Source organism: Parasteatoda tepidariorum, chromosome 5 (assembly GCF_982258835.1).
Source record: "Parasteatoda tepidariorum strain Cologne lab strain chromosome 5, Ptep-v5.0, whole genome shotgun sequence".
NCBI classification, from domain to species: domain Eukaryota; kingdom Metazoa; phylum Arthropoda; class Arachnida; order Araneae; family Theridiidae; genus Parasteatoda; species Parasteatoda tepidariorum.
Genome location: NC_141759.1, coordinates 58,515,876 through 58,540,138, shown reverse-complemented (window position 1 = coordinate 58,540,138; position 24,263 = coordinate 58,515,876). Strand labels below are relative to the sequence as shown.

The 24,263-nt window shown below is 30.0% G+C and overlaps 1 protein-coding gene across 1 annotated transcript in view; it reads right to left on the bottom strand.

Moving 5' to 3' along the window:
• The window catches only part of LOC107456972 (prostaglandin E2 receptor EP3 subtype-like), a 105,322-nt gene extending 81,353 nt beyond the window's left edge, over positions 1 to 23,969 (bottom strand). Inside the window, exon 1 of the mRNA XM_087162576.1 lies at positions 23,809 to 23,969. The gene's annotated coding sequence lies outside the window, so the exon portion shown is untranslated. The remainder of the gene's footprint in view (positions 1 to 23,808) is intronic.
• Positions 23,970 to 24,263: the final 294 nt, after the last annotated feature.

The window sequence follows — 24,263 nt, the reverse complement described above, 5'->3', positions numbered from 1 at the left end:
AACATGTTCAATATTCACTAGTTTAAAACAGAGACCTCAAATATGTTTTAGTGCAGAGGATATTTCAAGTAATGAAATCAGAAACAAAAACATACTTCTTTCTCTGAATTAACACAGTTTTTCTCCAACGAATTTGAATTGTTGGTTCTTAAAAGGAGGGGTGGTGTGGTCATAGACGCAATCGGAAAATTATGGTTCCTTGTTAGATCAAGAAAGTGGTCAAAAGTTTGAAACCCTCAATCTTAATTTCAGTTTTTGCATATTTTGCCATATCTTTGTAACTTTCTAAGTGAATCGAAAACTTTTTGCACATAATTATAAATTTCGTTTATTCAAAAAAAAATTCCTACATTAAAAATAATTTTTAATAATTATTTATTATTTTTATTACTTTATTTAATAAGAGTCGAAATTTTTTTAATTGTAAAGTATACGTACTTTAACATTATTTTAAAGAATGTAATTTTATATGATAAAATACACAATTTGAACGAAATCGATCAAATAGTTTCTGAAAAATCAAATTTTAAGTATACGAATTTTTCTTTCATAGCGACGCATAAGCTGAAAATGGTTTAAAAAAAAAGCAAAATGATGAAACCTTTCAAAAATAACTTAAATGTTATTAGTTTCATCAAAAGACACACACTTTTTATGATATTTAATTCTATTTGAGCTGTAAGTTTAAGATTGGATTTGGTTCAGTATTTATATTCTCTTTACACCAAAGAAGATAAAGAATACAATACTGAAAACTTTTTGACTCAAAGATGTTACAAATGATTTTCTAAACTATTCGGCCAGAAGTACACATGTGTCACATTTTATCAAAAATATTGACTCAACTTTATAGGAAATGTAGAAAACATAATCTCTAGGGTAAACTGATATATTTTCTGTTGACAAATACTGAAAAGTTGCTAAAATTTTAATAAAAACAGGAGTATTTTTAATGTTTCGATATTAGATAAAAATTCTTATTTGATTGTAAAATTAAACAGATTTTAATAGTTATAAAAATATTTTAGTAACCTATGTAAACAAGACCATGAAAAAAATGTGTACATCTAGGTGCTCGTAAAAGATAGTAAAATAACGCATTAATAATGTCAAGAGGCGATAAATTTTGTGGTGATATTTTTATTTTTAAGTTCCCTAATGAAATAATTATAATGCTTATATTATAAATCCTTAATAATAATAATACTTTTATTTTTTTAATAATTCCTTATTAATTTTAATAATCTAATAATTATAATGCTAATATTATAATTCTTTAGAGATTATTACTGTGGCCAAAGCTGTTATAGATACTTTTGGTCAAACTTAGTTTTCCTTCCACTACTGGACAAGTCAACAACAACAACAAAATAATGCTTATGAAAGATTTCACCAAAGGATAAACAGTACGGTAATATTTATACTTTTTCGTTTTTGAAGAAGATTTCAAAAGGCGATGTGAACAATTCTACGAAAGATAAACTATGTTACCTTATTTGTATTTGTACTCTTAGGTGCTCTTAAAAGATGTTAAAATAACATACTAAAACGTTAAACAGCACTGTAAAAAAACCCGAATCAAATTACTGACAAAAGTACCTGCACTTTCGGTGCATACACTTAAAATGCATTTTATGTAAAAACTAATTTTTATCGTAAAATATTATACCGTAAAATTTGCAGTTACAATTATTTAAATAGAGTGATTCAGTTATTTTACCGTAGTTATTGATGTAAACATTACGGTTTATCAATCGTTTTTTGTTGCGTTAAATATTCCAATAAAAATGAATTTTACAGTAAAAAAAACAGGTACCCTGAGTCCTAGTAATTTTTTATCATAATTTGATCCAGCATTTTTCACAAAGTATGTGGTGATATTTGCTCGAATTAAATAGTATATTTGTAAAAAAACTTCAGCAGAAGATAACAAATGCGGTACTATTTGTACTTTCTAGTTTTTTGAAAACTTTTTAAGAAGGCATGTGAACAATGCAGAAAAAGATAAGCAATCCTACGATATTTGTATTTGTACAATTAGACGTTCTTTAAAGATATTAAAACAGCGCATTCAAACCATAAACTATGTAACATTTGCACTTTTAAGTTTTCTAATAAAATTGTAAAAACGCTTGTGAACAACTTTACCAGAAGATAACCAATACGATCGTATTTGTTCATTTTTTTGATTCAAGATTTCAAGAAGTCATGGGAACAATTCCTCAAAAATTAAATTTTCTATATATATATATATATATATATATATATATATATATATACAAATTTCTTAACTCTAAAATCCATTTCCTAACCAGCTAGTCTCACATTATCGAACTCCAGTCCAGTTTAATTTATTTTTCACCGTTTTAAAACCATGCTAGTTTTAAATAGTTCCAAAACCGTATACTTTAATATTAACGGTTATTTAACCATACCAGTTGAAAGAAATTGCAAACCCGTAAAAAAAAAAGAAAAAAAGAAATGCTCCTAATCACAAGTTTTACAGTTAATTGGATGTATAGACTGCACAGGTTATTTTACCGTAATTTTAAAATGAAAATTCCAACAGTGTTTCAGTTTTTACTTAAATTATAGCAAAAGTCTTAAAAGTTTTCAATACTATCATGCATCAATATTAATAATATATGCTTTTAATATTTAGTCTTAGATGTTTTTAATAACTTTTCATCTCACGACATTCTCTTAAATCTATTTTTACCATATAAAAACAACAGTAAACAATGAACAGTAAACACATGTCATTGTTGTTTTTTTCTTGAAGTATTTATCTTCAGCTATCTAACATAATCTTAGTTATTTTGGCCAAATCATTCAAAATGTATCATCTATTGAAGAAATGATAAATGATTATAATTTCAATGGTACGATGGAAGCATTTAGAATAAATATTTACGGCCAATATCTTGTTGTGCGGAAGAAAATATTTTTCTTCAATCCGTAATATTACAATTAATGTGCTTTCAGATTATTTTTGCTTCTCTTTTGTTATTTTATTGTTATTTTCACAAAAGTTTATCATTTTTGCAAAAAGATGGCTCGCTAATTATCACAATATTGATTTGAATACTCATCAATAGAAAAATAAATTATACAACTTGAACTAAAAATGTTTATTTCAATAAAGCTGAAAATATAATTTTTTAATTAGATTCATTTTTAATTTATTTCTATTATTTCGAGACCATTGTTACGAGTTAGAATGCGGAATTTAAACATTTCTTTTTATATGCTGCATTTCCAGAATATGTAACGTTTTCTGTATATGTTTAGAATACATATGTTTTATTTAGAAACCATTGTTAGTTAAAAAGCAGAATCTAAAATTTTTTTTAAAATGTACTTACATTTTCTGGATATGTAAAGTTTTATATATACGTTTAGAATATACATGTTTTATTTAGAGGCAATAGTTACAAGTTAAAAAGCAAAGTCTAAATATTTCTTTTAATCTACTTACATTTTCAGAATATGTGAAGTTTTATATATATGTTTAGAATATAAATGTTTTATTTAGATACCATTGTTAGCTAAAATGCAGAGTCTAAACATTTCTTTTAATGTACTTACATTTTCAGAATATGCAAAAATTTATATATACGTTTAGAATATACATGTTTTATTTAGAAGCCATTGTTACAAGTTAGAGAGCAGAGTCTAAACATTTCTTGTACTTACAGTTTCAGAATATGTGAAGTTTTATATGTTTAGAATATATATATTTTATTTAGAGGTTATTGTTATATAAAAGTTAAAAAGCAGAGTCTAAACATTTCTCTTAATGTACTTACATTTTCAAAGTATATAAAGTTTTATATATATGTTTTATTTCGAGGCCATTGTTGCGAGGTAAAATGCAGAGTCTAAACATTTTTTTAATGTAGATACATTTTCAGAATATGTATGAAAAACACGCCATAGAAATTTCCGGATTAAATTACAATATAATGTACCGGCATCTTGGGTACATCATCCGCAAAATCTATTTTACCATAAAATCTTTTTTGCCATAAAATCCATTTTACAATAAAATATGATATCATAAATTTAACTGTAATATTTATTTAATTAGAGTAATCGAGTGATTTTTTTGGTAATTATTTTTGTGAAAATAACGATATATCAAGTTTTTTATTCTGGTAAAAATGGAATTTACGTTAAAAAGTACCGGTACCGATGCCGTACTTTCTACCGTAATTTTATTCGGAATGTTTTACGATGCATATCATCCTAGTCATAAACAGTATAAAAAGAAAATATTTCTTTTTAAAGAAAAATAATTAACTTTTTTATGACTTAAAACTTAAATTAAAATGATTTTTGTTATATTGAACAGAGAAACACTTACAGCAACTATTTAATATTAGGACAATAAATTTAAGAACTAATGTCAATTTAAATGACTTGAAATCTTAATTAAATTAAAGGATACGTGTGTCTTTAAAAGCAACAATTTTGAGAAAAATTGTCACTTTATAAAGTAGAAATTTTTTAAACTAAACTATAGTTCTTTATTACTTCCCGTAATATTGATTGTTAAATATTCATGCTAGCAAAAATATCATAATTCGTCTTGACTATCTCCTCTTTCTGTAACAGTAAAAAAGATATTTCGTACACTTTCCATCAGTTTCCATTTTCAGATAATTTAACAGTCCTTTTTTATCATACTTTGGACATAAAAAGTTTTAACTCGGAAAATTATTCTTTAATTTTTTATTTTTTTTAAACAAAATTTCGTGAAAAGCGGTCGAAACTAATTAATGTGTTTTACTCATACTTATGATACTATTTATAAAATAATGAATAGATTTTTGAAGTATATCGCCGTCCGTCCTTCTAAATAATATTATTACATACAAATAAAAATTGCTTTGTTAATAAAATGTTGCTTTCTTAAATTTTTCACTTAAGACTTTTTTGATAACTTTGTTGAAAAAATTGCAATTATTTGAACAAAAATACAATAATAATTGAGAAAATACACCTGCATTCTTTTTTTTGCTAACTGAAGTTAAAAACGATCATAAAAACTTGTCTGGTGGATGATTTTATAACTGTCACATTTTATTTAACAATACATTAAATATAAATTGTAAAATTATATGAAAAATTATACTGGGGAACAAACTTTTATTGCATTTATGCAAATACTTGTTCTTGCCTAATTCGGTAGTGAAGATTTCAAATCTGGAATTAGTTTCTCAAAGCAATCATTCGAATTGGTGAATAGATAAAGGGCTCTTAAGCCCCTAGTATCCACGTTATCGTTATCGCCAAGTAATTAGCATATAAAAAGTTTGGTTTTTGAACCATTAAAATGGCATCTTATTCCGTAAACATCAATCATTATTAAGGGCCGGAACAGCCTGGTCGGTAGGGCGCTGGGCCATGCCCGAGAGTTCGTGGGCTCGAACCCCGCCGGCCGAAGACTCCCCGTGTAGTAAAGCGACTGATGCAAGTTAAATCTGTCGAGTCACAAAAGTCCTCCATGTTCCAATAACAAATTATCACCTCTGGGGATACTGGATTGGAGATCGATCGTTCTCTGATTCAGATCAAAATTACGATCTGTGGATGAATGAATATCTGTATGAATGGGTTCGCCCTATAAACGGGTGCAACGTATGGTGTGGCAGAATTTGAATTTATGGCCATAGATGGCGCCACTGGAAAGCAAGAACAGTCGCACCCCCGCTGCCTAAATAGGCATACGTCAACAACAACATTCAATCATTAGATCAATAGTCGTTAAGGTTTTTCTGTTCTTTTTTTTTATTTTTTATTTTATTTTATTATTTATTTATCTATTATTTATTTATGTTGGCATTGAATAGTGCCAGCAGATGCAATCCAACCGTCCTTACGATTGCTGCTTTTAATTAAGAGATTGAGAAGAAGTTATGATATCTATCTTAACCTCTTACTTACGATAAAGATTTCCGTAAGTGGGATTAACTTCTTTTATTGATCATTTTTCGAATGCCTTCTGACATTATCTGAAAGCCAACTGGTGTTAATCAATAATCCCATCCTATACGGAAACAGAAAGTTAGCCGTAGAAATAAAAATGTCAAGAACTATGGAAGAACTGCTTTAATTCAATGAAGATAAATATTTTCAGCAAACGCTATCACAAAGCTCTACAATTCGTTTGTCTAACCTCATTGCCTGATATTGTTCGATGTTTTTGCAGTTATTGTTAAGCTCTTTTTGATTAAATAAAAAAATGCAATGGTTTAATTAAATCATTTTAAAGGATTCAAATAAAATTAAGTTTCCGACAATAGTTCAGTTTAAAAATAAATAAAATGCTTGTTATCGTTTAAATAAAAGCTATTATTGCTGTTAATATTTGAAGACAAAGGGACAAGAACAGTTTATGTTCATTTTTTTTAAACAAAAATGACGATTTAATCGCCATATGATACATTTTGAGGATCACACATTTTTGAGAAATCAAAAATGTTTTGAATACTCCCCGAGAGTTATTATACAGTGAAGACGAGCTCTATTAAGGAAAAACTCTTTCCACGAGGCAAAATCGTTTTACATCTAAATCAACTTTGATGGACAAAAACTGTTCTTCCCGTGTGACTTTCATTTTAAATACTATAATAACAGCTATTTCGTGGTCACTTCTGATTTTTCAGTTTCAAATAACTTTCAATTTCCTCATTCCAGAGGAAAAATAAGAAAGATGTCATTACGTTCGGGGTACTAAGTTGCGCAGTGGTTGAAAATACGAAATATGTCATTACGTTTGGACTAAAAAAGGATATTTGTGGTAACCCGTGCTGAGGCCTGCTCTTTTCGAGGAGGTGTTGAGCTAACCCGCATTTGCGTTACATGGAGAGGAAGACCACGAGAACGTTTTACGGTTAGCCTGGTACGGTAGGCAAGGGGACGGTAGGCAAGGGGACTCTAACCCATGATCCGTCTACCACTAAGGATATTTCACATCAGGACTATGGTCGGTGCAAGCCGGATGCGGAATTCGTATGGACCAGCCATCGCTGGGATCGAACCCCGGTTCCTCTCATTGGAAGGCGAACGCTCTATCACCTGAGCCATCGCGGCTCAGAATTTATGAATTCCGTTATTTATACGCACAGAACTCCAAGTTTATTGTAATTCTTTGTAGTAGGTAAAACTTTAAAAATACCGCCAACATAACTTCTACCAAAAAAAATGGTCTTCAAAATAAAATAAGTTTAGGTGATAAACTAAATTAATTTATTTTGCGAATTAATCTAAATCTCAGAAATATTTCAACACAATATTTCTGGAACAAAGTGTTGAATAAGGAAAAAGCTTTTAATGAGAAAGTCACAATATCATAGATATTTCCTGTAACAAACTATATAGAATCCAAACATTTTTTCTCAGCAAACAGATACTGAACAAACGACTAAATCAATGGAATTAAATTTAAATAATATTTTGAATAAAGCATAAAGTAACAAACTTTATTTTCTTGTAAGAGCATATCTGCTTCGTAGAATTGTTTCCAGATGAAATAGTACTGTTAAAACAATTTCACTGGAAATGCGCAACACACGCTGTTATTATCTTTGTTAGAGCGTGAATCTATCAAAGTTTCAACTTTTTTCAACTCTTGCTTGAGATTTAAATATTTACATTTATGAGAATTCATTGCCTTTCTATGAATAAGTGAAATTGGACTTATAATTTCGCAAATAATGTAAAGGAAATGCATGTAATGTTTTTTTTTATTTAGATCAAAATGAGCACAAAAAAAATATATATAGCATTTTAATAACTTATAGTTATGAAATACCGCTGTCTTTTTCTGCGTTATATGTAAAATCTTTTAAACATGGCTAACTTCCTAACAATAATTTTTCAAATCTGCACTTGTTTGATCTAAGAGAAAACGGTTATTCATCATTGAAATTTCGTTAATTTACAAAATCAATTATTGATTAATTTTTCATTATAAATGGGAAAAAAATAAGACTATTTTTTTAAATTTATATTTTAGTACAAATATAATTCCGATAATCTAACAGATTTTTTTTTAAGTATTAGTCTGTTTTTTATAATTAATAAATGCCAAAATATATTTTTATTTGTAACTAGAGCATCTGGTAAATACATAAAAGGGACACCGGTACCCATCTGCGTCGAGGGTTAATAAAATGCTGTCCCGTTTTTCTATGAATAAGCGAGGTTGGACCTTTAATTTCTCAAATAATGTAAAGGAAATGCATGTAATATTTTTTGAAAATACAGAAAATAAAGATTGGTGTTTAACCCCTGGACAAAGAACTTTTATTATATATATATTTGATACTTTTTAATTATTTTATATTAATTTAGGTCAAATTAAGCAAAACATATTACATTTAGCATTTTAATAATTTATGGTTATGAATTGTTGATTAATTGATTAGTTTTTGATTGATTATTGGTTAATTATTGATTAATTTTTTAATATGAATGGAGAAAAAAAATCAGACTACCTTTTTATTTAAAATTTATATCTTAGTACAAATATAATTCCGATAATCAAACAGATTTTTTAGTAACTATTAGTCTGTTTTTTATAATTAATATATACCAAAATATATTCTTACTTGAAACTAGAGCATCTGGCAAATACATAAAAGGAACACCATTGTCCCATCTGCGTCGAGGGTTAATAAAATACTGTCCCACTTTTCTATGAATAAGCGAGATTTGACTTTTAATTTCTCAAATAATGTAAAGGAAATGCATGTAATTTTTGTTTGAAAATACAGAAAATAAAGGTTGGTGTTTAACCCTTTGACGTAGAACTTCTATTAAATTTATTTTTCATACTTTTTAATTATTTTATATTAATTTAGGTCAAAATAAGCAAAAAATATTACATTTAGCATTTTAATAATTTATGGTTATGAATTGTTAATTAATTGATTAGTTTTTGATTGATTATTGGTTAATTATTGATTAATTTTTTAATATGAATGGAGCTGGTCAAATATACTTCTCTGGAAAAATTTTTGAATTTGTTATTATCTCTGTAACACCTTGTTTCTTTGAAAAAATTATAAGGTGAGTGTTTGTATTTATATGTTTGAAGTGGAATTAATTGCATGCACTAGTTTTATTTTTCTAACTGTGAAAAAGAGAATTCAAAATATAGTTATTGAAGTTACGTTTTATTTTCATTTCAAGCATCGTAGCATAATAAAGTACTGAGATAAAGGGATTTTTATTCACTGGATCACCAAACGATGAAAAACCAGTGAAGGAACAAGTGTTCCTTTACTGGGTTTTTTTCCTAAGTAAAAGATAAACTTTGATTTTCTTGTACCTTTAGTGATGTTCCGCATCAAAAGTATGTTAAAAATACGAAAAACAACTTCTAACCAGTGAGGAAACAGGCATGTTCCTTTACTGGGCATAGATTTCCCAGTGAATGAACAGTATGTGTTAATATGTTGACACTTTAATTTTCAATTCATGATTACAAAAAAAAAGTTAACATTTTCCAAGTATTTATATGTTATAATTTGTGGTTTGTTTGACTTGTTTTTAAATATTTGTATGGCTTATAAATTCATGAAGAGCATTAAAAAATAACCGAAATTAAGTGTTCCTTCACTGGATGTTCATTCACTGGTAAGAGCTGTTCCTTCACTTGGTCTTCTTACTACTTGTTATTTGAACCTCCAAAACTTTAAAACAATATTATGTAAGTTCTCTACAATTTTTTTACATAATTTGCAATTAGTAACAAATATGTTGACACTGTCATTTAACTAAAATTACGAATTTTGAAATTAATATGATTTTTTAAAAGGCAAGCGAAGCTTAAGTGTTCCTTCACTGCTTAGTTTACCCTATATTACGAGTTACTTAGAAATAGAAGCGGATATTATTTTTAAGGAAAAGTTTATTTAAATATTCATGAAAATTTAGTACTTAATTTCACATAATTATTTTATAGAAATATACAACAATAAATACATCAACAAATAAAAGTTATAAAATAAGAATTTTGAGTTTCCAATAACAAGTTCATTATTTTCAAATATTTTCACGAAACTTTAAGAATAAATTTTTTTTCATCTATTGAGTTTGTAATATACAGTAAAATATTTTGAAGAAACTCCTTATTTGATAAGACTTGTAGTTCACAAAGAAGAAACTTTTGAAACAAATATTTTCTTTTTATATTTGTTTTCTCAAAAAATTGTCTTTCTTCTAAGTCCTTATGAAGTAAATTTGCAGTGTGGTGAAAAATTTCAAAACAAAAAACCTTCTTTTGTTCGCTCAACTCGATATGAATAATTCACCCTAATCAAGTTATATAAGACGAAATTAAGGTACAGAGATTTTAATTTCCTCGAAATGAGAGCATTAATATATTTTTTTACCGTAATCTGTGAATTAATGAATACGTTTCTTTATCTTCTCAATCATTTATGATGTAAATAAAATGCACAATTAATTTCTTATATTTTTTACTATTGCGTACACTGAATAGCTGAATTATATTTATTGTATTAATTAAAAGGGAAATGTCCACTTTTAGTTTAATTATGTATTTAAAAATTTTTAAATATAAAAAAAAATCATTCTGCCTAAGAATAAATTATCTATATTAAGTTGTTGAACAATTTCTTCTTATAGAAGTTATGCTAAACGAAATGCACTAGAATATTTTATCACTTTTGATTAAAAACATATAATGTGTCCAAAAATGTAAGTAAACGTGCATTCCACAGTGGTTGAGTTTAAACTTTGTTTCTTTATTAATAGACAAAAGAATTGCAATGACACTCTAAAATTTACAAATTATGCTAAGTTACGAATTACTTAACCCTATGTTGCGCGAATCGCGATTTTTAAATAGTATTTTAACTTTTTGATTACGGCTGGTACAACATGTGAACCACATGTGAAACATGGAACACCGTAAGCAAAGGGTTAAACAAATTTAATACGATATCTCCTGGAGTCAGCTTGAAAATTACTAAAAGAAATTCTGCACAAACATATGGAGACGTATTGTGAAATGTTGAATAACTAACAAAATTCGAAGATTATTATTACGAGTCACTTAACTATTAACTGAAATTAAAACTAATTATTACGAAATAAAACTGTCAAGAGTTTCATAAATACTAGATAAAATAGAGTTTTATTTTCGCTTAACAGAGACAACAACAGACTACTCCATATTTTTCCAAAAATATGGTAGGGGATATAGCTCGTTCACCAGGAGTTGGCACTTGGCTCCACCTTCATCACGTGGTATGCGACGATACTATTTCGCTATTTTTGGGAGAAGGTTGTGAGCAAACTTGAACAATGTTGCTATTTGGCGATCGTTTGGCAAAAATATTTATTTCGCAAACTTTATGTGCATTTTTTTAACAATAAATATTTCATAAATTTGATTATATTTTGCACCATTTCTTATGATATTTCTTTCTTTTGAGTGAATAGTTTGTCCTTTATGAGTCATTTCGCTGGGAGAATAACAGTTTTTAAATTTAAACTATATTTAATTAGCTAGTGTAACAAAAGGTATAAAAGCAGATGATAAAGCAAAGTAATGACTGAAAAATAATTCACTTTTTGTGTTTGGCGCAAATTAAGGGTTGTCTCAATTTCAACAACGGAGATGTTTCTCTTCTAACTCCCGCGCTGAAATGAACTCTGCGTCCCAGGAGGTGGAGCCAAGTCTCAACTTCTGGTGAACGAACTATACTGGGGTAAGACCGGGTAGCTAAGATTCAAAAGATTGTTGGAGTTAAACTGTCTGACCTAAAAAACGTCAGATTTATCAAGATATTCATTGTTTAGTAGTGTATAATATATTAGTCCTGAGAAAAGTCAATTACGTACTATTTCTTTTATAAAAAAAATTTTTTTTTGGAAAAAGTCAAATCACTCGGCCTTACCCGCTACAAATGTCAACTCGATGAAAAAATTAGATATCCTAGAATTTCAGTGAAAAATTTATTATATATTATATGTCAATTTAAGAGAATTATGCATGTAATTTATCTGTGTTGTAATCAAGTCTGTACTCAAGTAAAGGAGGACTAATTGTCATACGGGAATGTTCAGGGCCCGTTCAAAGTTCCTTACAAAAAATATCGTGCTCATTAATCATTTAAAACAACAACAACAAAATAATTGCAGAAATTTTTTTATGTATATATAAAAACTAGAATTTTGCATGGAGGGTTCCCAAAAATTCTACAAAATATGAAATCAAAATTTTTTGTTCTTTGAAGAAGGGGCCCCCGCAATAAATTCTGTCCTAGGACCCGTAAAATCTTTGTTTAGCCTTGAATGTAGTTATCTCTTTCCTCCACTGTATTGCAGCATTCATAGGCCCAGTATAGGCACACATCAAGAGAGTACCCGGTATTACCCCAAGAAGAAAAGTAACGAAAAAGAACTGCGCAACTATTGGTCTAAAAATCTGCATTGTTTGTTAAGGTAGGAGTCAGCCTATAAGCTTGACTTAATATAATTTTAACTAGCTGTACCCTGCGTGCGTTGCAACGCTTTCAATTTGAATTTGAATTTTGTATTTAAGTGTGTAAATGACATTTGCGATTATGATTTGAAATGCAAATTTTATTTAATGGTGAAAAAAAGCAGTTAATTCTCTAGGATATCATTAGTGCATTTTCAAACAGACATGTATGGTGATGCACACGGAGCATGAAACATATTTTGGACAATGATCTGAAATAAGACTGGATCTATGGTGACATCAAGAATTTCTGCTGATATCTGATCAGTTTTAGAAGGTGGTTTTTTTTCAATAAGCCAAATTAGAATGTGTGCCTGAGGCAATCCTCGTTTTTGCCATTCAATAGAGTACACCCAACACCGTGTCTCTCTAAAAACATGACGCTTCACAATGAAATCAAGTAAAGATTATCATTTTTGTTTGAACACACGTGCTGTAATATCATGACGATCCGATGATGATTGTCCTGGTAACAAAATATCTCTAATTTCAACCCAAGCAGAATTGCACGTAAATGTAATAAATAAATCTAGGAGCCCATATGCGAGAACATATGTCATTGCATCCTGTGAGTATTCATACATGTGCCTTGGAGTCCAAGGCACATGTATGAATACTCAGACATGTATGAATACTACATTTGCAGGTAGTCCAAGTTTTTCTCCCTGCAAATGTAGTCGGCAATATAATCATTTTCCCCACATCATTAGGATTAACGTTACCATCATTAATTATTGCATCCCGTAAATGAATGCATTCTTCTGAACGTAATTTGGTTTGATTTAATTTAATATACAGTAGGCGTTCAGTTTCAATTTTCGCATACATATCGACAATGTATTGATGAACTAATTGTCGACATTTTAAAGTATGATTATCAGCGTTTTGGCAATCATTAATCTATATGCATAAAAACTTATTGCACTTGCTTTCTTATTGGTTTTCTCGCCTGTTTGCGGACTTCTTAATTTTATGTTAAAATAATATCCCTCCTCTCCTCACCAAAATAAAATAGGATATTGCAATGCATCATATGATCGATACGTTTCTGAGAACTCTTTGAACGTCACGATTTCTGCGATGAAGAACTGTATCGCGGGAGGTAAATTCTTCGCCAACTATAACAATAGCCACTTCATCCAATGTTGGCGCATTGTATTTTTCTTTGTGGTGGCCTACAGGTGTTTTTTCAGCTCTAATAACAACTTTGTAAATATCGGATGACATTTAGTCTAGGGCAATTGTGAACAGCCTAATTAACTGATTATGTTGATCGAAAAATTTTTGTAATACGGTAACAATTTTTCGTTTAGTGCCATTGTTTACCTGACAACGTTGATTGACTTGATCATTTGTGTTATCCATGAAATAAATTTGTAGAAATTTATGATCTGCGTTAGGCATTGAAAGAAGTGATCCTTGCACGATGATAAATTTGGCCTTGCACTTTGAATGTTGGGATGTAATTCTCGTTCAGGATACGTGTAGCACCGAATAAAGTCATTTAGAAACACGAATTGTACCGGCGTATATGCGCCAAAAAATGTTTCGATTGGTTTGTTTGACCTGATACGAAGGTTGATAATGTCTCGGCAGGCGACGTAAAATCTTGTAGTTTCTGTATGCTTCTAGAACAGCAAATTTCAGCTGCTTCATTTTTAAATTTGAGAGCATTACAAAACATACATAATTGATATATTTCTCCGATGATGACACTTGGGGGAAGACTATAGTTTGTTGTCGGATCATAGTGAAATGCACTGAAATTCAAATCAGAGTATTGGCAGCGTCTGAATAGCGAAATGCGTTCTCGGTCGGTTTTCATTCTTGCTTCCCGTTGCTCTGATGTTTCCGACGAACGGGCTTGTGTAGTTCGTAGTTGATTTGTTGACAGTCTTCTTTCCTGTTGCTCAGACGTTTCTAAGGAACGGGCAAAAGCATTCTGTTCTCGATTAGTTTCAAGTCTTTTTCCCGTTGCTCCGATGTTTCTGAAACACGGGTAGTTCTCTTTTTGCGCGCTTGAGATGTCGACCGACTAAGAGCGATTTGTTTAGGCGGCATATTTTTGCAAATATTCTTTCTGACAACGAAAAAGAAATGTAAAAGTTGGCAGTGGTCGCAAATTTGCTAAATCGAAATATCACATACATATTTTAAATAATAAAAAGAGCAATAAAAATGAGATGAATAAGAAATATGAAAATTATAAGATTTAAAACAAAAATCAATTTTATAAATGAAAGAAATAAAATGGATGAATTCGAAAACTTTGCATAAATAAACAAACAAACTAATAGTTTTCAAATGACAACTGTCACAGCACTGAAATCTTCGAAAAGTTTATTTAATTTTGCTAACCTAAAATTACGTACTAAATATAAATATTTCTGAAAACGTGCAATTTGAATGAAATTTGCTTTTGTCTTTATATTTATTAAACAGTTTTCACAGTACTGAATCCGTGATACGACCAACAATTAAGAAATCTATTCTCGTTGATTTTACTTGCTTGTGCTCACCTGACATAAAGAAAAGCGCGAATTAAAAATTAAAGTATATGCAATTTACTTTAATTTACTTTTCTAAATGAATAGAGTTATAAGATAGAAAATATAACTGTTGTTATCTTCAAGATATTTGAAAATTGAATCGTTTATATCAAAATTTAAAACAATGGCTAGCTTTTAACCAATCAGAAAATTCCATTTCGACTTTCACTGATATCGCTGGAACGGTTTATCGCACGGGATAAAAAGTATCCTATGTCCTTCTCCTGGCTCTAAACTACCTCCCTGCCAATTTTCAGCTAAATCGGTTCAGCCGTTCTTGAGTTATAAGTGAAGTAACTAACACGACTTTCTTTTATATATATAGATAACTGTAATGACCAATAAATAGGATACCTGGCCAATTTTTTTAATCCTCTAAAAGTCACTGCATCGTTGAATTGGATACCTGCTAGCAACGTCATTGTGGGTAAAACGTGGCCTCCCTTGATTCAAAAGTCAATCAAGTTCGACACACATGCTTGGCGTTGTTTACAGGTATCCAATTAAATAGGTTGAGTAAGTATCCAATTAAATCTGATATAAATCACATGATTGGGTCTAATCAAGTATTTTCCTTCTTGAGTAAGCATCCAAATCGTTTAGGATCAGAAAAATATGCAGATGTCGTGAATTTATTCGATGATTTAAATAAAGTAGGAGATTTTCGCCAAATTGGCGATTTTTTTAAAAAGATTTTTAAACCATTTTTCTGTTTTAAAGTTCAGAAAATGCTTTTCTTTTTTAACAAAATATTATGAACAGAGTGATTCAATGCAGCTTGGATGTATATGAAGTGTATAACGGAGCATTTAGTGCAGCTTATAAGGATTTTTTTTAATTCTGGACATAGCTCAAAATTTGTTTATAAAAATAAGGACACAGACAAAAATGCGTGCTTAAGAAATTGGACATAGCTCCAAATGCGTGTTTAAGAAAACATGCTTAGCTCAAAATGCGTGTTTGATGTTGCGGCGTCTCTATTGACAGAAATAAAGGCAATAAAAGAAGGTGGAGCATGATGTTATCCTGCTTAAAAGAAAATCTAAGTGAAGACGTATTCTCTTACTTTGTTAGGAAATAGTTCCTTTTTTTTTTGCTTGTAAACTTGATTTTGAATATATTTTAATAAGTTTGAGTTGATATTTAATTGCACTCAGATTTAATTAAAGGAACTGTCACATTTTCTCTTTAATACAACTCATAAGATACGTGGGCAAAGCCTAAAATACGTATTTAAGAAAAATGACGCAGCCGAAATGTGTATTAAAAGAAATGACATATCGATTTAAGAAAATTTCCATAGTATATGATTCCGTTTTTGAACGTTTCTTATGGCATTTATTCTTTTTTTAATAGTACCAAACGAATTTGTAATTTGCTGTCTTCCATCTGCCTAAATCACTTAACAAATTTTTAATTAGACTTCTTTGAAAAGACTTAAGAAGTCGAGAGCTGTTTTTACAAGGTTGTCAAAGGTTACTATGAATTTATAATATTACTCTGAAGTAGGTTAAATTTAGATTTTTAAAAATCATGCGTTATCGTTTAATATTTTGAATATGAGGAAATCGTGTGAAAAGTTTCAGTAGTAATATCTCCAGTTACTCCGGCCACAACAGCCAAGATATTGTCCTGTAATGATCATGCTCAGAGGTTAAAACAGTAAGGTAAACTAAGACCATATAGTTATTAAATTTGGGTTTAACGTTAAAGAATTAATTCATTGTGTTTAACATTTTTCACCTCCGACGTATTAAAAACACAGAAGGAACGTTGGACTCATCATTAGGATTGAGAAATGCAATCCGTGGCCAGAAACGACATAGTGCGCCGCTAGGCCACTTCCCTATCGGAAATCTTCAAACGCATTGAAATCGATTTTTTTTATTTACCTAAATTAGTTTGATTTTATATTTCTGAGAAAGCCCAAAAATATCTGCTTTATTGCAATTTGCCAATTTGTCAATCAAATTGTCAATCTGTGCAAGTTAATCACCAAATTATTAAGCTACGATAAAACAGCTAAATTTGCGCAGTTTCTAATAAAAATTGAAAGAAAACATAAAATTTAGATAATTTATACAGTCAAACCCCGCTATAGTGAACCTTCAAGGCACCGAAATTTTGGTTCATTATAACCGGGAGTTCACTATATCCATACCGCAAACAATTTCAACTAATAGTTCTGAACTCCTCCCTTTATTACACATTATTTAAATAAATGACCAATAAAATGAAATACAAAAATGACTAAAAAGCAATATGTATTAACAAAAAATGGGCTAAATTTTATTTTTTATTACTCTTCGTCTATCGTACAAAAAATTTAGGGATGGTCTTTATTTAGGAATGGTAAATTGAGATTTAAAGAAGCAAACAAGAAAAATGCTTACGGCTACAAAAAAATTGGTACATGTATTATTTGTAGAAATTTCAAAATTACCAGAAAATGAAGAAAAAAATCAGTCGAAGACAGAAAAAAGTTCATAATATCCAACTTCCTCTCTTTTTTTAGTTCACTATATCCTCAAAAAATAACATTATATGTGCATAACAAGGCACGGGAGTGAATGTTTTGTTCTCTATATCTGGAAGTTCACTATAAACCGTGCTCATTATCACGGGGTTTAACTGTATTAATAAAAATACAGGCTCAATTGCGCATAAGCAGCTTGTCTATAATAAGTAAGCACTCCTAGTGGCATTTGAAAACACTTTCGGCCTCTGGGTTTTTATGGAATTCTTTATTCTCCCTCCTCCAATTTGGAACTGAATCTCCACCTGGATAATTAAAGATTAAAGATTGGCTTCATTTCAATCTATAAAATAATTGGACTGGAGTTGTTCAAAGAGGAACTGTGTTCACTGTGCTAAATTATAAGGTAAATAGTAACTTTTTTATTCTTCATGGCAAAATAGATTTGAAAAATTCCTTTGAATGAAATGGTAAAAATAGATTTAAACACAGCACAATACTATGTCTTATTTTAAAAATACGTTGTTGTTGTTTCTAATGCCACTTTGCCTCACTAGCAAGCCAGCTTGGTGAAACCGAGCAAATTTAAGGCAGAGGGTGCGTTTCTTGTTTTTCAGTGGCGTCATCTGCGGCCAAGAATTCGTCTTCAGCCACTAAAATTACGTTAAGAATGTTATACTTAATTTAAAATCAACGATATCAATTTATTCACTGTCTCAAAATCGTATCTAAAGCGTGATACATTCAAACAATTTGCGAAAATAATATAATCAAATAACCAGACTATGCAAGATAATTTTTTGTAAATTCAATTAAAAGTAAAGAAGAAAAGGATAAATTTATCGTTCAATTAGCAGTTAATCGTATTACATTAACAGAGTGCACCGTATGTTATTTGAAAAATGTGAGGGAGAAAAGACGTTTTTTTTACTTGTTACAGCAATAGAGTAGCATGCAAATACTTAAAATATTTCTCTATATTAAATATATGAAAACTCCGCATTCGTATTATTGTTATGAGAAATATTATTTGACGAATAGTTAGCTAAGTGAATTAAAGCTTTTATCATCTTATATAAAAGTATTGTAAAAATAGAAGGCATTCGTATTAATTTTGTAAAAGAAATATTATTTGAAAATTCGCTTCATAATAACTGAAAGCGATTCCGTTCCAGGTTTTCAATTTAAAAACTTCAGTTTTGAATGTAATTTCATTTGATTTTTAATGTAAGACATTCTATTTAATTTGAAATGTGAAGCATTCTATTTGAATTTGAATATGAAGCATTTTGTTTGATTTTGAAATGTTAGACATATCTTTTAAATTTTAATATGAAATATACCGTTTAGCTCTGATTATAAAGTATCCAATTTGAGTATACGGCACATTAAGCCCCCTTGTATGCATTAAATTATTCTTTAGCATACATTGATAAATTTTACATAATCTGAAAGATAATTGTAACGTTTTCGTAAAGAAATTATAAATAAAAAATGTTCTTGTATGTACTAAGTTCTTAGAAACGTTATAAATTAAGTTTCAGAATTTTCTCTTTTTATCAACATATGTTATATGTAATTTACTCCATTTCATGAATTTTGTTATCTTTTTTTATTGCTTACAGGTCAAAAAAAATTTCTAAAATATTATTTTTTTAAAAAATTATTTGGGGTAAACTCGCTTTGTACAGATATATAGAAGTTTTTTCTTTTGTATTTTTCTTATTTTTTCTTATTTTTATATATATATATATATATATATATATATAAATAATATATACTCGGTGTAAGAAATTAAGAGAATTTGCAGACCTGATCGATTATCTCTAGAAATACTGGGCCGATTTTAACGAAATTTGATATATACATACATTGATACAATACAAAACAAATCATGATCGTGCATAACGCTTGTTGGAGTTAGAAGGTATGAAACAGAGGTTGCAGAATAAGCAAAAAAAAAAATGATTTAATGGGGGGTATGTTCTACTCTTACAAATATACAGACCTTGTAGCGCGATTTCATTCTTGAAATTAGGCAGTTTATTATTTCCTGTGACAATTGGCCAGAATTGTCCTGTGGCAAATTAATACCTTCCGACTACAACGAGTGTTACGTACGATCATGCATGTGTATTACAGTTTTTGAATTATTATTTGTTTTGTATTGTATCAATGTAATGTATGTACATTTAAAATTTCATTAAAATCGGTTCAGTAGTTCTAGAGATAAACGACCAAGTCTGCAAATTATATATATATATATATATATATATATATATATATATATATATATATATATATATATATATATATATATATATATATATATATATATATATATATATATATATATATCTATATATATAAAAATCTCTTGTCACAGTTTTAGTGGTTAAACTCCTCCTAAACGGCTCGACCGATTTTGATGAAATTTTATATGTATATTCAGTAGGTCTGAGAATAGGTTTATAACTAATTTTTTTTCATTTTTTGAACAGATTTAACGTATATTTTAAATATATCTTTATTTAAGCGATTCCAAACTAGACATAAAAACATAATAAATCAAAAACAATATTCACGCACGTTGCAACAAGTCATATTAAACTCTATTACTTATGCTCGCCCTTAAAAGAAGAGCATCAAATATATTTGCAAGTATATGAATAAAGGCAGTTATATGGCAGTATTTCGAGTTGAAAATACCAATGTGACTGCTCTTCCAGTGAATAACAACGATGAAATAACGCTATACCAAATTGGTCGGTGCATCAGCTCCAATGAAGCTGTTTGGCGTGTCTTTGGTTTCCCAATTCATGAACGGGATCAAACCGTTATTCATTTAGCCGTCCATCTTGAAAATGGTCAGAGCGTATATTTCACGAACGAGACAGCGATTGACCGAGCTATAAATCCACCAAAAACTGGAGTACTTTAATTTTCGACTGTTGTTGGTTAATTTCACCAGCTCATTTTCATTTCAAGATATACGTAAAGTCGATGGACATCAGCATCCAACGTATAAAGATACATGCCTTGCACTCGGCTTGCTGGAAGACGACAACCAGAGGGAATGTATGCTTGCTGAAGTAGCATTGAACTGTACTGCGAAGCAAATTCGTCTACTATTTGATAATCACAAAGATTCGATGACTGATGATATACAGTATCAACATCGCACACGTTGCAACGATCTAACGATAGCATTCAGTGATGCTATGTACAATGAAGCACTGATTGCTATTGAGGATCTTTGCATTATTATTGCCAACTTGCCACTCAGTCATTTCGGTATGCCTTCGCCAAATCGAAGTGCATCTGATTTATTTAACACTGACATGAATCGTGAACTTCAATACAATACAATAGAAATGGCAGCGATTGTTATTCGCAATGTTCCAACAATGAATGAGGAACAAAGGAACATTTATGACTGCATTATGCTCGCAGTTTCGGCAGGACAAGGTAGATTTTTTTGGATGCACCAGGGGGAACTGGCAAAACATTTATTATTTCGCTAATTCTCGCGATGGCGGTTGCATCATCTGGCATTGCAGCAACTTTATTGGATGGAGGCAGAACAGCTCATTCAGTATTTAAGCTTACACTAAATATTCAAAACAACTCAGATGCAGTGTGCAACATAAAAAAGCAATCGTCTGTGACCACAGTGTTGAAACACTGTAAAATTATCATCTGGAATGAATGCACTATGGCACCCAAACATTCGCTTGAGACGTTGAACAGGACATTGGCGGCACTCTGTTACTCCTTTCAGGTGATTTCAGACAAACACTTCCCGTCATACCGCGTTCGTTCGCTGATGAGATCAATGCTTGCTTGAAATCATCTCCACTGTGGCGTAATGTTGAAAAAGTTCAACTAAAAGTAAATATGCGCGTCCAAATGCTTCAAGATCCATCCGCTGAAAGATTCTCAAAACAATTGTTAGATATCGGTGATGGAAAAGTTACTAAGGATAAGACTGGAAGCATAAAATTACCGGACGATTTCTGCACAATCATTAATTCACAAGATGCTCTCATTAACCTAATATTTCGCGATGTACCCACGCAATACATTCATTATGAGTGACTGGCAGAAAGGGGGGTTTTGGCAGCTAAAAATGTGGACGTCAACGAATTGAATCTGAAGATTCAACAGTTATTGCCAGGTAACTTGGTGACATATAAATCCGTTTATGCAGTTTGCGATTCCATTGAAGCTGCAAATTTTCCAACAGAGTTTTTTAACTCATTGGACTTACCAGGCATACCACCGCATAATTTAGCACTCAAAGTTGGATCTCCAATTATTTTGCTTCGTAATTTGAACCCACCGCGGCTGTGCAACAGCACGGGATTAGTCGTTAAAAAATTAAAGAACAATGTTATCGAAGTCATTATTTTAAATGACAAATTCCGGGGTGAAAGTATATTACTTCCACGAATCTCTATTATACCCACAGATGTGCTCATTCAATTTAAACGCATTCAGTTCCCCATTAGATTGGCATTTGCAATGGCAAGGTCAAGCAATGTCTGTTTGTGTCTTAGATTTGAGCACACCATGTTCTTCACACGGACAATTATACGTGGCATGCTCTCGAAGACGGAATGACAAAAGATATTGTACACTTCATTGCACTAAAAGATTAATATTGACTAATATTTTCGGAATTCGTTGTATATACAATTCATAAAAAAAAAGTTACAATAAATTAAAAAAACTATTATTTGGTGTGTTGCTATTTTCACTTTCCGTCATCGCTCACTGCGCTCCATGCCTCTTGCACTCATATACCACATACGCACACACTTACAATAAATAAGATATATTTTCATACTCTAGAAATAATTCATATGGCAATACAACGTTTGCCGGGTCAGCTAGTATATATATATATATATATATATATATATATATATATATATATATATATATATATATATATATATATATATATATATATATATATATATATATATATATATATATAGAATGCCTCATGAGAGCCTTTCTATATTGAGCGATAAACTTAAAACAGATATATCTTATCAAGTTTAAGATGTAGAAGTCGGTCTCTCACAAAGAGTCAGTGAAAGTCAAGATGAACCAGATAAGGCCAGATAAAAGATTCTTTTCTGAAGTTAATGGGCAATAATTCGTATATGAAGTACGCATTAAGATAGTCCCAGAAACTTCCCACCACCAGAATGGCGCCATCCTTTTATCGAATCAAAATCTCTAAATTTTATCATTTGAATGAGGTTTCATTAAGATAAGAATATCCTTGCAACCACCTCCCTTTCAGAACCTCCCTTTAAATATCGGGACAGCCAAAAATGCGTGGTTTTTTTCATATTTGCATGACTAGATAAATCTGGGGCAAATCTAAACATCCCTGCAATGGAAATCCCATTAATATAAATAGCCAACGAACACTGTTTTAAATAACTTAAGATTACTTAAATGCCTTTTCAAATGAATTAGCCCAAATCTCTTCAACTATCTAGCCTTTAAAGGCATGTAATATATATATATATATATATATATATATATAAAGAAATAACGATAGAAAGAGAGGACGATAATATAGAATCAAATTCTTCTGCAATTAAAGTACTGCATTGTCTTAATTGAAGAACCAGGTAACTGATATTTTTCGAGTTGCTATAGTTAGGATAATGAGAAAAAAAAGTAGCATCAGAACTATTTTATCAAAGAATTATTAAAAGGAAGATGTAATAGTTTTCTGCTTTGTTTTATTTACTCCAAGCTAATTTGAAATAAAAATCATGCAAGCATATTCAAAACTTAGTTACGTTAAGTTTAAAGTGATAACAAAAACAATTCTGTTACACTAAAAACATATTGTTGTGACCACATTATATTATTATCCCCGATTGATAAATACCCTTGTAAATTTCTCTTACTTGCTTCATCCACTAAGCTCTTTATTTATTTTGTAAGAAAGTTTATTTCCTCAGATAACAATGTTTTTAAAAAAAAATATTGAAAGTATTACTCTTCTGAAATCACCAACTTAAACTTAACATTGCACATCACTTAACATTACTAATCACTAAAACCAAATAATGAGGTTTTAGAGGCCCTGCAAATAAAAATATTTAAAGGAACGCGTTAGTTATTTGTTCTAAACACAATAATTTTAAAACGAAATTCTACAAATTCAACAAAATAAATTAGTGTTTGAAAAACTAAATGAATGCTTATGAAACTTCTTAACTCACCAATTAAATCAAGAAATTTCTAACTCCGATTTAGTCCAATAATCGAGAACTTTAATCCACGAAATATCTTCCTTTCAATAAATTCCATTGTTTTTCATCCTTTTTCCTTTTTTCCATCCGTGGATGATCTTCACGAAACCATGATCGAAAGGAAAATGATCAGCAAACGATTTCTCTTCTCCTTGAAAACATTTAGAAAAACGACCACATGTTGCAGGCGATCTCCGCCAGAGGGAGATTTTGAAAGAAACAAACATTAAAGGTAAACAAGTTAGTTGGTCGTAGTTTGCTTTTAATTATCCGTCCTTGTCGGTTTATCAGAAATAAAATATAGTACTTGTCGTCTAAAATGAAATACAATCTATTTTTCAGTACCTTAATTACATCTTTAGAAGGAAAGTTAAATTTTGTTAGGTTTCAATAATTTATTATCGTTCATAAAAGTTGAACAATGC